We start from the raw sequence: 15254 nt of genomic DNA, 5'->3' as shown, positions 1-15254 counted from the left end.
CCATTCGCCACAGCCCACCACTCTATGTTGTGTCTCTCCTCAGGCAACTTCTCAAGAGGATGTCTCCTTACTGCCCCCTTTCAGAGCCACCGCTGAGAGAGGCTATGCCATGTCAGCACCCCTCTGGGCTGCACTCACCACTGAGCTGACCCATCTATGAATCATGCTCTTGTCCTGCTCTGGCAGCGGGTCACAGGGAGCACCCTCTTCCCTGCCTAAGGGGGAGCTGAGGAGCTGTGTTAGGGCAATAATGCTAAGGGCTGTGGGTGTCTGTCTGGACACCCACTTGTGCCGCCCCTTGTTCCCCCTGGGCCTGCCTAAGCCCAGTGCCCAACGCATTGCTTCCATTTCATTATTGGTTTCTGCCGCTCTCTCCCCAGACTGCGACTTGGTGACTCTAACAGTGCCCAGCTTGTAGCCTTTTAAAAGGCCTTTTAAAAAATCATAATCTGCCTTTTCAAAAATGATGTGCCTTCTTGAAGAACACCAGGAATCCCCTAATCATGCCCACCTGACAGCTGAACTAGCCTCCCTCCATGTGTGTTTAGCAGTTGGCCTGTGTGTTGTGTGATTCTTGACCGTGATTAGCCTGAATGTATGTTCAGACTTATAAGGTCCAAATACATTCGTGATGCAATTCAACACTTCTCTATCCTAAACATACCTACTACCACGTATCAATCTAAATGGATTCAGAAGGAGGAAGCTTCCAGTTAAAAGCAGAATCATGTGCTCCCCAGCGGGGTTTGAATCAGCCACAAATTAGGGAGCTCCCAAACAGAGACCCTTTTGTTTCTAAGAAGTTGGGGAAAGAGCTGTTCAAAATGAAATAACGAATGATATTTATTGCCAACAATAGTAATAACTCTGATAAAACACTACACAAATACTGCAAAAAGCCCATCTTTTCTCTTTGCTATACTGTACTGGTGACAGGAATAGAATATGGAAATAAGCTTGATGTTGAGCCTTGATGACAAAGATCCAACCCAGCACCTTACTCCAAAGAGTGAGCAAAATGGTAGTTTTTAAATAATGCAAAAATAATTGCTTTAATTTAAAATTTTTGAGTCATATTTTATAATAAAAAATATATAATATATATTTAAAGTCTTGATCTATTTCATTATTAACATGATAAAGATAGTTTAAGTTCTAGAATTTGCCATTTCTATTTTAAATTAAAAATATAAATCTCCTTTTGGTAATTTCTTGTTACAGTTAGTTAATATGTTCACTGTTGTGCTCCAAGCACCCTAATGCCTTTTCACTGTCCTGGGGTCCCTTCGATCCCCTATACCTTAAAAGTCTCTCATGGTGACAGGAATTGAGAAGCAGGGTCACAAGAACTGGTAAGTGTGTGGACACCGGGGTTGGAACCTCCCTTTTACCACCTTCTTCCTGTGAGTCTGGACAAGCTCCTCAACCTTAGTGTCCGTTTTCCAGCTTTAGTAGGAGGGGGAGCCCCAGGTTCTTGGGGGCTAAGACGGTCATGCTAAGTTTCTGGCGGCCACGAAGGTTTGCAGGCACCTGCCGAGGCTGGGAGGGGAGGTTCGGCCCAGGAGTGGAGACGGAGGCGCCGACAGCCCCCTCCCCCGGAAAGTCTCGCTCTGGATCTCGTCTTCATTTCTCCTGTCCCCAGACTGCCACATTGAGCCACGGCTGTGGTGCTTCTCCGTGGGCTGCAGGACAGCCCAGCTGTTGTCTCTTTCCTCCCTTTGACTCCACAGATGCACCTTCCAACTGCCTAGCAACCGCTCCGCTGTCTCCAGGAGCAGCTGCCTGGCACTGGCTTTAGATTTTGCCTTAGTGATTGCCAGCAACTCCCCCCCTCCAGGATTGAAGGGCACCCCCCCCCCCCACACACACACACACTGTACACAGCCCTGAGACCCAACCCTATGTGGAACTTTTCTCAGCTGAGGAGGCACCGCACACAGGGTCCTGCCGTCCTGGGCTAGAGCTTCGTCCAGTGACTGGTGGATGCGGGGGACAGACACGGCCCCCTCCTGCTTCCTTCCCTTCCCTTCCACAGGAAGGCCCACCCTAGAATTGCTCTTCTCTGGTTCCCTCCTCGCCCCCCTCACCCCCCTCACCCCCACCAGCATTTCCCTACTAGACCCCCTTATATGAAGCTGCTCTGCCAGCATCATTTTTGGAAAGGTTCTTGGGCCAAAATCTCCTTCCCAGTCTTCATATGTCAAAGCTCCGTCTTGTCTGTTTTGTTTTCCGTTGAGAAGGAAAGAGCGGGAGACTCCCTGAGAGGAGAGGGAAAGGGAGGGGTAGGGGCTCGAGAAGAATCTACCTGCAGCTTGCAAAGCCCATCCACGGATCCCAGAGAGGAGGGAGTGAGCTCGCACCCCCAGGCAGGGGACTCCAGGTCAGCTTTGTTTGCTTTTTTGCTTTTCTATATTTTTAGGACTTTTCTTTCTACAATGAGCAAATCATCAGAAGAAAAAACACGAAGGAAGCTATTCGGAAGGAGGGGAGGAAGTGAAGACTGGGGCTGGGGTTGGATTCTTCTCCTCTCCTGCCTTCCTCCCCCACCCTACCCCCCACCCACCCCTCAAGCAAGCAGCACAGTCCGAAGGTGGCTGTGGGCAGAGGAAGTGAGAGGAACCTCTCAGAGGCAGCTCAAAGCCAGGATTTCTGGCCGAGCAGATTCCCCTATTCTTTGCTTCCAGCCCCAAATCCCACGCTTACTCACTTCACAGCACCCACTTTTAACCTGCCAAATGCCACTAAACCTGCAAATTAAACCTCTGATTACAGATTTCCTTTTGATGTAAAAAAATGTGGGGATTTTTAAAATGTAATTATTCATACACTAAGATTTTAATTGTGCTGCTCTTCTCCCTCTCTCACCATTTTTTTTTTTCCAGGGCAGGGTGATTCCCCCATGTGGGCCTGCCCAGGCAGAGCCGGGGACGGGAGCAGAAAGGAGCCTGCAGGAGTGTCTGCTGCGATCTGGGTGCTCGGGAGGCTGCCAGGGGCCTGGGCAGCAGCTGGCAGCCCCAGACCTCCACCCCGAAGCTTCCCCACCTGAACAAAAATGAAGACCAAGTGCCAGGCCGCAGTGTGAGTCCCCAAGGGCTCCAAAGCCATGGCTTCTGCTGCAACTTGGACACCCATGGCGCTGGGCCTCGGAAAGTTCTCCAGATTCCGGATGGGAGCTCCAGGGCTGCCTGAAAGGGTGCAGGGAACCGGCCTGGGCTGCCCACTGTCTTCCAGCCTTCTCCCGCCTTCCCTCTTGAGCTACAACTAGACTGATCTTATTTTAAATTGTAGAAAAATACACATAACATAAAGTTTACCATTTTAAACATTTTAAAGATATACAAATTCAGTGGCATTAGGTACATTCACAATGTTGTGCAACCTCACCACTATCCATTTCCAGAACTTTCCATCATCTCAAACTAAACCTCTGGACCCATTAAACACGAATTCATTCCCTCCTCCTTGGAGCCCCCCGGGGCAGCAACAGCTCTTCTTTTTGTATGTGTAACTTTGACTATCCTAGGTACCTCATGAAGGTAGAACCATATGACATTTATCCTTTTGTGTCTACCTTTTACTGAACATAATGTCTTCAAAGCTCATCCAACGTTGTAAATGCGCATCAAAATGTCCTTCCTGTCTACGCTGGTTACTATTCCATTGTATGGATAATACCACATCTTGCTTAGTGATTCATCTGTCCGCAGACACTTGGGTAAGTTCCTCCTCTTGGCCACTATGAACAGTGCTGCTACTAACATGGATGTGCAAATAGCTGTTCAAGTCCCTGCTGTCAATTGCGTGGGGTATGTACTTACAGATGAAATTGCTGGATCGTATCACAGACTGATCTTTTAAACATGCAAACTAAACCATTTTCTTCCAAACTTCTCCTGGGGTCCTCAAGAGTCTGCTTGATGGGATCCCTGCCACACTTGTTTGCTCATCTCATCCCACTGTCCCCTTGCACACCCTACCACAACCACATTTACCTCCTTGGGTTCTCAAACATCCAGGCACACCCACCCCTCAGCTCCTGCTCTGGCTGTGGCTCCCCCCTGGAATGCTCTGGAGCGTGGCTGTTCTTGGGGTGGCAGATCCTCAGGGATCCTTCCCTGACCACCCAGCTACAGCTGGTCCTGCCCTGCCCCGTCTCCATCACATCTCACCCTTTGTTTATTTCCCTCCACAGCCGTATCACAGTCTGGAATTACATTGCTTATTTATTTATTTCTCTACTGTCTTCCCCAAAATGAAAGCTCCAGAGAAGCAGGTACTTTATGTGTTATATCCCTGAGCCTAAAACCAAACCTGACTCATAGTCTGTGCTCCTTAAAGAATTGTTCAATGAATGGAACCAAGTCCATGCCTTTCTGTGTATGTAGAGTGGGCCACAGATGTACCTTGGGCCCCAGATTAAGCATGGGTGTCTTCCAGGAACATAACATTTATTTGAAGACTTGAGGGGATAAAGTTATATTTATATTTACCAAGACAAAAAAGGTACTTTAAGGAATATATTAGTTTCCTGGGGCTGCCATAACTATCACAAACTGAGTGGCCTAAATGACAGTTTAGCCTCCCCCAGCTCTGGAGGCTGGGAGTCTGAGGTCAAGGTATGGGCAGGGCTGGTCGCCTCTGAGTGCCCCTCCTTGGCTGGCAGAGAAGCGATGGTCTTCTGCCTGTGTCCTCACGTGGCCTCCTGCTGTACGTGGGCCATGCCGTCATCTCTTCTCATAACCACACCAGTCATATTGGATTACGCCCCGCTCTCATTACCCCTTTTTATTTTAGTTACCTTTTTAAAGACCTTATCTCCAAATACAATTACATTCTGATATTGGGGTTTTGAACTTCAGCAAAGGAATATTTGAGGGGGGGCACACTATTTCGTCCATAATAGCTGATAAGTGTTCCCTTAGCCAGCCACCCTTTGGCAATATACTTGAGTCACTGCCTCTAGGAAGCTTTAATTTACTGCCCAGCACTGCACCAGGGACTCCCCTTCTCAGAACCACCAGGAAAACGACCCAGGGTTGCCACCATTCCCCTGTGTGCACATGTGTGTGTATGTGTGTGTGTGTGTGTGTGTGTGTGCGCACAGGTCTTCTGGCAGCTACTGGAGAGCAGAGCTACCTTCTTGCCAGATTCCTCCTCAGGCCTAGCATGGTACCGAGCACATGGTAGGGGCTTTATAAAAACTGAATGTTCAGCTGGCCACTGACACGGACCCTGAGGCTGAGAACAAAGTGCTGCTTGGAGGAGTCCCACCCGTCTCTGAAGGGGCGGTGCGAGAAGGGGATGCAGTTGCAGGGCACTGAGAGTCCCGGGTGTGAGGACCGGGAGGAACACAAAGAGCGTGGGCCAAGCCCGCTAGTCACAACCCAGGGCGCTGCAGGGGGCAGGGAGGGAGTGTCTGAGGGTGCCCAGCGAGCAGGAAAGGGGGCCTCCTGACGCCCAGCCACTCCTCTGGCCCCAGGACTGGCCCCAAGATCCAGAGCCCTCGGCTCCACCCTGGGACTGACTGCAGCCCAAACCCACAAGCCCCACTTGCTTTTATCTAGGAAAAAGGGGGGAATCTGGCTCACTGAGAGTAACCACCTCCATCATAGAGAGATGGTCCGTTTTGAAGGAATTTGTACATTAGAAGGGAAGATTTCTGGCCTAAACGGCCCCAGGTGGCCCATCCTTTCCCGATGGTGCTGCTGGCCCAGCTGGGGCTGGCGGGGCCTCGTCACCGTCTTCGTGGGCATCGTCCCAGCAGCCTGTCCGCAGGGAGGTCCAGGAGGTTGGACCCACCCAGACGTTTCCCCTGAAAGTGGAATCGGACAATAAACTTTCAGCTTTAACAGGCTTGCACCATCCATTTCTCTTTTCATCAAGCTGAAACGAGGATCAGGCTCCACCCCAGTTTGCATATTTACCATTATTTTGCACTATTTTACCATTTTATTTATGAAGCACTTTGCACTGTCCCATCCTCCACACTGCCATCACAGTGTTCTTTCTAAAGCATTAACCACACCACTTCAGGCACTTCCCCGATCACTTAGCGCCCCCCCCCTCAGCCATCCCCCCAGGGATAAACCACAGGCTCCCCAGAACATCACGGAAGCCTTCCCCGATCCGGCCCTGCCTTCCCCTTCACACGCTCTCACTAGGATGCCTTCACCTGCGAGGCACAGAACTCAACTGAAATGGATTTAGACATAACTCTCCTTGCTGTCTCCCTCACTGGAGGTCCGGGGTGAGGGGGCCTCCAGGGCTGCGCAGGCCGGAGACCCACAGCATCGCCGAGGCCCGGGGCCTTGCTTCCACTCTGCTCTGCCATCCTCATGGGAACAAGGCGGCTGCTGTGGCTCCACATGGCTCCGCCTCCCAGCCAGTGTCAGTCGGCAAAGCCAGTCCTGGGTGACCTTCCTGTTACACCTCATGGGCCAGAACCAGGCGGAGGCCCTCAGGGAGACTGGCATGAGGAACGGGGAACCATGCTCAGTCTGTACCTGCCTGTGCTTCCCTTAGTCCGAGGCTCATCCCAACCCCACGTTTCCCTGGAGACATTTCCGACCCCGACAGGGCTTTGTGATCACTTCGCATCTAGTCATTCTCACCCTCCACTGAGCCCCTGGGAGGTGGCGGGCACGGGGATAAGCAGAGAACAGACAGGCACCGTGCTACCTTCATTTTGTTTCGTTCCTGTGATAGCGCTTCCCATACTGGCTGTGTTTGTGGCGGATATGACACTAGGTGCCTCTCTGAGCCTCAGCTTCTTCGTGTATAAAAGGAGGTCATAATATCCACTTCATTGTTGCAAAGTCTAGAGATAATGTACACACAGCACTAGGATGCACCCAGTTTCTAGCTGATGCCCAAGAAATGGTAACTCTGGAAAGATTTGTTCTCCCCAGATGAGGGGTGATTTTCTTGGCTGTGCACTGCTTTTACCATCTGGAATAGTATTTTCAAATGCATAAAATAAAATACATGGGACATGAAAGAAAACTATATCAACAGATTGTCAAAATATTTAAAAATAGTTGTAATATAGAAGGATTGACAAATAACAATATAGAGTCGGATCTAATATTGTTTCAAAATAGTGATGATGGTTCCTGATGTTTCAGGGGGCTGGCAGCTGCTGCAACGTCGGGGGACATGCCTGCTGTCCTCACCGCTGACGACGCCCAGTGCTGTCGGGTCATGGGGCTTGTTGCCGTCATTTTTATTTTAAGGAAATGCTCACTTCCAGAGACAGGCTAGGAAAAGTGAAGATGCAGTTCCTCCTAGCCAGGTTCTCAACCCCACTCCCATCCCACCCCAATTCTAGCCATGGACCCTTTGGGAGTTAATGGACTTCAAATTAAAAACCTGCCCTGGAGTTGGGGCAGAGATGGCCTATTTCCCCAGGCCCTGAAAATAGCATCCAATACAGTCTCCATACCTGACAGGTCTAAGAAGCGTGTGTGTGTTCTCATTTTTAGATACATATCAGAAATCGTGTACACACTCAGGGAGGAGCAGGCTACACCTTCTCTTCAGACCTCAGAGTCTGCAAGGGCTTTAGACAAGTTCTCCCCGTCGGCGGTGGTAGCTGTGTATCTCCAACCTCTTTCCTATTTCAAGCAGAGATGGCTGCTTGGAACCTGCAGGAAGCTCTTCCCAAATTTCAGGGCCTGATGCCTGAGAGAATCTAGGATTCATTTCCTTGGGCCAGTCCCATAGGGCTGCCTGAGGGTGTTGACAAGACACCTTGCAAAGTGAGAGCCCAGAGCTCTCAGCTGCACCACCAGATTAGCTGTGTGGCCTTGACTAGGCTGACTTTCCTCTCTGAGCTTGTTTGCACATCTATAAAAAGCAAGAGCTAGGGGAGATGTTTGTCAGATGGGACTCCAGACATGCATTCTTGGTGTTTAAGAATTTTCAATGACTGGTGTGCTTCTCTCTCTCTGTGTGTGATTTTATCTGGATAATTTTTTTTACACTTATCTTTATTGTTGAAAGTATTATAGATAACTCCCCCTTTTTCCCCCCTCCATCCCACATCCACCAGCTCCTCCTCCCCGTGCCAGGCCTTCACCACACTATTGTCTGTGTCCATGGGTTATGCATACATGCATATAAGTTCTTCAATTACTCTCTCCCCACCCACTCCCCCACCCCCATCTTCCTACTGAGACTCATCAGTCAGTTCCATGCTTCTATGTTTCTGGATCTATTTTGTTCCTCAGTCTATTTTGTTTATTAGATTCCACATATGAGTGAGATCATGTAAAACCGAATCAGGAAGAATCAGAAAACCTGAATAGACCAATAACAACTGATAAAATCAAAGCAGTAATCAAAAAACTCCCAGCAAACAAAAGCCCTGGTCCAGACAGCCTGACAGGGGAGCTTTCTAATTCTTTAAGTTGTAGGTAAGATGGTTTACTAAAAATTTTTCTTGCTTTTTGAGGTAGATTTTGGGTTGTTGTGTGTTCATTTTCATTTGTTTCCAGGAAGTTTTTGATTTCTTTCTTGATCTTCTTGGTAACCCATTCACTATTTAATAACATGCTATTTAGCCTCTATGGGTTTGAATGTTTTTGAGTGCTTTACTGTAGTTGATTTCTAATTTCATGCCTTTGTGATCTGAGATGCTTGATATGATTTCAATCTTCTTGACCTTGTAGAGACTGGTTTTGTGTCCTAACATGTGGTCTATCTTTGAGAATGACCCATGTGCACTTGAGAGGAATGTATATTCTGCACCTTTGGAGTGAAATGTTCTGTAAATATCAGTCAAATACATCTGATCTAATGTGCCACTTAGTCACTGTTTCTGTGTTGACTTCTTGTCTGGAAGATCTATCCAGTGAAGTCAGTGGGGGTGTTAAAGTCCACAACCATGACTGTATTGCTGTTGATCTCTCCCTTAAAGTCCTTAAAATTATTATTGATAGGTTCTTATTTATTGCCATTTTAATTCTTTATGCCTATGTTTCTCTCTCTGTTTCTTCTTCTTATTACAGCAGTCCCTTTAACATTTCTTGCAATGCTGATTTGGTGGTGATAAAATCCTTTAGCCTTTTTTTTTTTTTTTTTTTGTCTGGGAAGCACTTTATGTCACCATCTTTTTTGAATGATAGCCTTGCTGGATAGAGTAGTCTTGGTTTCAGATTCTTGTTTTGCATTACCTTGAATACCTCATGCCATTCCCTTCTGGCCTGTAGAGTTTCTGCCATGAAATCAGCTGACAGCCTTATGGGAGCTCCTTTGTAAGTAACAGATTGCTTTTCTCTTGATGCCTCTAAGATTCTCTCTTTGTCTTGAATTTTTGGCATTTTAATTATGATGTGTCTGGGAGTGGCTTTCTTTGGGTTCTTCTTGGTTGGGACTCCCTGTGCCTCCTGAACTTGTGTGACTTTTTCCTTGACCAGGTTAGAGAAGTTTTCTGCCATTATTTCTTCAAACAGGTTCTCTATCTCTTTTTCACTTTCTTCCCCTTCTCTCACTCCTATTATGTGAATATTGTTAACTTTCATGTTGTTCCACAGCTCCCTTAGACTTTCCTCCTGTTTTTTAAATTTTTTTTTCTTTTTGGCTCCCTGAGTGGTTTTTTTCTACCCTGTTTTCTAATTCACTGATCCAATCTTCAGCTTCTCATAATCTGCTGTTTATTCCTTCCAGTGTATTCTTTATTTCTGCTGTGTCATTCTTAATTTCCTTCATAGTTTCCATATATTTTGTCATGCTGTTGAGCATCCTTACAATCAGTATTCTGAACTCTGTATCTGAACTCTGCTTATCTCCATTTCATTTAGCTCTTCTTCTGGAGACTTCTCTCATTCTTTCATGTGGGGCTTGTTTTTTATCTCCCATTTTGGGTTTGTTTCTATGTATTAGATAGGTCTGCTAGGACTCCAAGTCTTTTTGGAAGGTCTCTGGTGCAGGCCAATGTCAGATGCTGTTTGTGACTGGCCTTGAGTACACTGTTTGGAGCTATCAACAACCCATGGCTTGAGGTCTCCTCTGCTGGGGCTGGGTGTGGTTGGATAGGACCAAGATGCACACCAAAGTCTGCTTTTCCAAGGTCCAGGCCCAGAAGCAGATCAGGCAAAACTCAAAGCACTGTGAAAGTCTGCCTCTGCCTGCAGGCTGATTAATCTGATTCTCTTAATGAGCCTCAGGCTGTAGAAACTCCACAGGGTAGGGGGAGAGGTATTCCAGCAGGGTGAGGCAATTGCTTCCCCCCTTAGGCAAAAGCTGCTTGGAAGGTAAATGTCTATCTCTGCAGTATGAAGGAATGACTTGGCACAGGAGTCCAGAGGGGTGCCCTTTGAGCTCTATTTCCAGAGCCCACAACTCTAGATTCTCCTCCAGTCCACTCTGCCCTCCCTCTGCTGGAGACCAAGGTGAGTGACTGCACATGAAACTTTGTGCATTGGCTCTGTAAGAAGGTGCCTGCATTTCCAGCCATCTCTCTTTGGAAGACAGAGAGCCAGTGGCTTTTCACAGCCAGATGTTATGTGGGGACCTTTCTCAGTTCTGGTGCTCTTGGCTGGGAACCCCAGCCTGGGACTTAGGCCCCAGAGTCCTCGGTGGGAAACCCCCACAGCTGAGATATCCCTCCTGACCTTCAGCTGTTGCCTATGGGAGCCCAGCCAGCTCCCTTAAGCCTCTGCATTTTCTACCAGTCTCTATGTGGTCTCCACTTTTCCTCCTTGGTTATGAGGGTGCTCTCTAGCTCGCTTTCAGTTGCAGTTGATCATTCAGGGTGATTTTTCTATATTTTAGTTGTAATTCCAGTTTGGTTCCAGAAGAGTGTCAGTGCAGCTTCCACTTCCATCTTTAATCTCCTGGCTAATTTTTTTAAAAGACATTTTCTGGGTCATCTGTCTGGACAGTTTACAACTAAGCCTTATGTATTTCAGTGCCTGCACTTACACTGGTATTTACAATTGTAGGCAATGATACTATCTCAATTGTCTCAAGCCAGTAAGGAGAGGTAGGCAGATGTGACACACATATGACAAGCTAGTGCCAAGTAGAAGCCATATGACTTCACAGTGCTGTGCTTGGGATGTTTCCCTGTGATTAGAATACAAGAAGTGATGGGAGAGTGCATTATTCCACACATAGAAAATAAACATGCTCAATGAGCAATGGCAACAAAAACCACGCCTTAAGAATGAAGTGCCACAGTTCTGTGTACCAGAGATCTCAGTGAGCACACGATGTATCACATACATTAATGAGATGACTCTGAATTGTATTGATTTTGTTTGTTGACCTGTTCTCATTTAATTTAAATTTTGATTTGTTTTTATCCTTGTATGGAAGTTATCAGTATCAGGGGCTTATAGGTAGTTTTATGTTTGCATATGTTGAGTAGCATTACTACAAAACAGAAAAGCTATTTAAAGCAACATTGGATATATCGCTAGAAGTGGGATCACTGGGCCAAACAACAGTTCAATTTCTGATTTTTTGAGGGAATTCCATATTGTTTTCCATAGTGGCTGCCCCAGTCTGCATTCCCACCAGCAATGTACTAGGGTTCCCTTTTCTCCACATCCTCGCCAGCGCTTGTTGTTTTTTGATTTATTGATGGTAGCCAATCTAGCAGGTGTAATTATTTTTTCACTTTTTAAAAATTGTTTTCAGAGAGAGGAAGGGAGAGATAGAAACATCAGTGATGAGAGAGAGTCATTGGTGTGCTGCCTCTTGCACAACCCCTGCTGGGGATCAAGCCACAAACTGGGTATGTGCCCTGAATGGGAAACAAACCGTGACTTCTTGGTTCATAGTTTGATGCTCAACCACTGACCACACTAACCAGGCTTTTTTTCACTTTTAAAAAAGAGAGTTCCCAATGTTAAATTTGAGAAACAATAAACTAAAAAAATATTTGGAGCTTGTCCCCACCCTTGACCTTCAGGGGCTATAATTCCCAGACAACAAAGTCAGACCAGCATGCTTGCAAAGTATGGGAGGAGGAGGAACTTTGGGTGTGCTCTGCTGCCCTTTGCTGGCCATGTGAATCACTGGCTTGACTCATCTTGCCTCAGAGAGTTTGGAAGGATGCATTTGCCCACAGGTGGTGGGGACAGAAGGAAGGTGGGGTAATTATAGCTCCAAGTGACCTTTATTTGCAGAAACGTTGCACAGAGCTGGGCCCTAACCTTTCTCAACCCTTAAGACCTAAATTGAATTGATTTTACAAGCGAGTATTATTCCTGCTTGTGGCTGAGGCCTGGAAAGGCAGGTGGGAGGAAGACAGTGATCCAAACAAGTGATGAGATGAAAGGGAGGCCCCAGAGGTGACACTCCTGTGCCTCCTAGCGGCCAACCCTTGGGGATGTCCCAGGAATGTCCCCTGGGCTTGAAGGACTTAGAGCACTTCCACAGTCCTCCACTTTGTACCTGTTACAGGGCCTTGTCTTGGGCGTTCCTTCAGAGTAGAGGAGCCTGGCCCTATATGCACGCTGTTCTGCTGTGACAGGAGGTCCCGCCTCCTCCAGGGTGTTGGTTTATGAGAGACCTCTGTGATGACCAGAACTTGGGGAACAGTGCTGACTGGGAGGATCCTCGTGGCACCCAAAGGACCCTTGGAGACGCAGCCCAGCCTTCTTCCCCCACCACCTCCCTCAATCACCTGCGAGTCAGCTTTCCTCCCCTGCAGCTCCTCCTGCCAGGTCTGTCCCAATCACCACTCACAGAAGCCACAGTCAGGGAAGGCTGGGTTTCCTGGCTAGGTGCTGGGATAGTGGGTACTCGCAGTAGACTTTAAGGAATGTGTAACAGTGGGAAAGCAGTCCTAAACCAATCAGGCAGACACCGTGGGTCAGTGCTGAAGTGGGCAGGAAAGAGGGGCCAAAGGAGGCCTTACTGGGCTCTTGCACTCAGGAACCAGTTGCTTAAAGTCCTGGAGCAGCCCCAGGGTGTTTTCCCAAATGTTTACCTTTCTAGTCAACTCCAGCCTCATCTTTCCCCATTTTTTTATCTGTGCCTTCCTTGGTATCCAACTTAGTGCCCAGCGCTTGGTAGGAAGTCACCACCCTGGTCCTCAGCATTTGCCAGGCCCTGGCACCCAGAGGCACCCCGGTTGTGGAATTGATGGCCTGAAAAGGGGAGACCTGGGAAGATGCTTTTTGGGGCAAAGGCAGCAGGAAGGCCAGGGAGAAGTCAGTCCTACGCTCTTTCCTGGGGGCTAATGGCCCAGCCCTCTCTGTGTTGCTCCCCTTTGTTTATTCAGGGACACAGAAAATGCAGTCAAGCCTCCCTGGCTCACCCAGCTGTAGTCTGAGCCTTCCCGGTGGGGCCAACCAGGCTCAGCCTCCTTGCCAGCAGGTGGAATCCCACAGAACAACTCTCACTCCACTCTCCACTCTAACACCCACTCCGCTCAGGAGACGCCTGCGCCCAGGCATCCCCAGTGAGGAACTTAGCTCCAAGGGTAAGCCCCACAAAGGTACCAGCTCTGTGCCCCTCCCCAGAGCATCTGATCCATCTCCTAATGATGGGCCCTCTTTTCCTCCCCTCTGCCTCAGACACTGCCATCTCCCTGCCTCGCCTGCAGACTCTGACAGGAAGAGAACTTGGAGGCCATCTGACTCAAAGCACCTCTCCTGGTCTAGCATGTAGTTAAGCTCAGAGACCCTACACCCAACTTCAACTCTCTCCTTCACCTCTTACTGGCTGAGTGGCCTTGGGCAAGTTACTTAACTTCTCTGAGCTTCATTTCTTCATCTCTCAAATGGAGATCCTAATAGTATTTTTTATACAATTCTTGTGAGGACTGAAGGAGTCAATGTCTCTAGATGCTTTACAAAGGGCCCTGCACATCACTTATACTCAAGAAAGGGAATCATTCCACCATTATCATTGCAAATTAACAAGGCTTGTTAACTGGCAGGCAGAGCCACCACTGACTAACCCATAGCATCCAGCCCCACACGGCCCTCACAGAGGCTGTTGCTGGGCACGGTGGCTCTGAGATGGCAACCCAACCCTGCCCCGGAGCCCAGCCAGCACTCTGAGGCCACGTGGAACTCTGTCCCCCTGGAAGAGGCAATCTCACTGGCAAGATAAGACTAATTCTGGAAGCAATTAGTAAAAAATACAAGGTAGTTTAAAAGGACTAAATTGTTTGGTGCAGACTATAATTGTGTTAGTAATCAGAACCATTTGTATGGCATTTTAGCATTTACCCAGCACTTGGAAATGTATTATCTCATGTAATCCTCACAACAAACCAGCAAGGAAAGTATTGCACTGTAATTAGTAGGCGGGGAAACTGAGGCTCACAGAGGCGAAACGGCTGGTCTGTAACAGGACCACCTGTAAGTGAATGAATGACTCAGAAGGGGCAACTTCAACCTGGTTCTACTTCACTTGGTACGAGGCTTCTTCCTTCTTCCATTAGGTGGGCTGTGCGTGTGTGTGTGTGCGTGTGGGTGTGTGGGTGCCTGCGTGCCTGGGTGTATGTTCACAGGGTGGGTGCTTCTTCAGACTTCATCTCACTCCTGTCCTTCTCCTACACTCGGCCCCAAGACCCCTGTGGCCAGAACATCCTGCAGTTCGTGTTCACGTCTGTCTGCGCTGTGTCCCATGGCTCGATATCTGGGCCCCCTTTCACAGGTGTGGTGGCCTCTCAGAGCTACTAGGTCTCTGAAGCATGCAGAGAACAGGGGATTTGGTGACGCCTGTGGCCCCCACACTGCGCTCTGAGGCCCTCAGAAATATGGAGCAAAGGAGCAGGATGCTCTGGCTCTGCCTGCCCACAGCTGGCCCGGGTGCAGGGCCGGGGCTGGCCACAGACCCCAGCAGGCAGGGTTGCAGCAGCCCCTGGTGGGACCCTGGAGAAGCACAGCCAAGCTCCCAGGCCCACCCACAGAAAGGGCGTGGCCTGGGGAGAGACGCGGAGTGCAGCTGCCCAGAACTTGGCCAGCTCCCTAGGTGGCGTGGTGAAAACTACACACTGGGTTTGAAGTCAGGTGCCTGGGCTCAGCCCCAGCCTCTCTGCTCCCTCGTGGTGCCACCCTGGCAAGTTTCCTCACCTCGACTCCTCAGTTTCCCCTTCTCTAAAATGCAGACAATAGTAACACCTACTGCACAGGTTGCTGTCAGGATTAAAGTTTGTCAAGTATTGCCTGGTACATAGTAGGTGCTCTCACTGCCACATCATGTCGTCTGTGGGCCTGGGCACTTTTGCTTTCCCTTTAAAAGAAATGAAAACACTTTGATGGCCTCTAAATGCATCATGACTTAAAGCT

Source organism: Miniopterus schreibersii, assembly GCF_964146895.1.
Source record: "Miniopterus schreibersii genome assembly, chromosome: 8".
Classification (NCBI taxonomy): Eukaryota; Metazoa; Chordata; class Mammalia; order Chiroptera; family Miniopteridae; genus Miniopterus; species Miniopterus schreibersii.
This window is presented reverse-complemented; position numbering follows the sequence as displayed.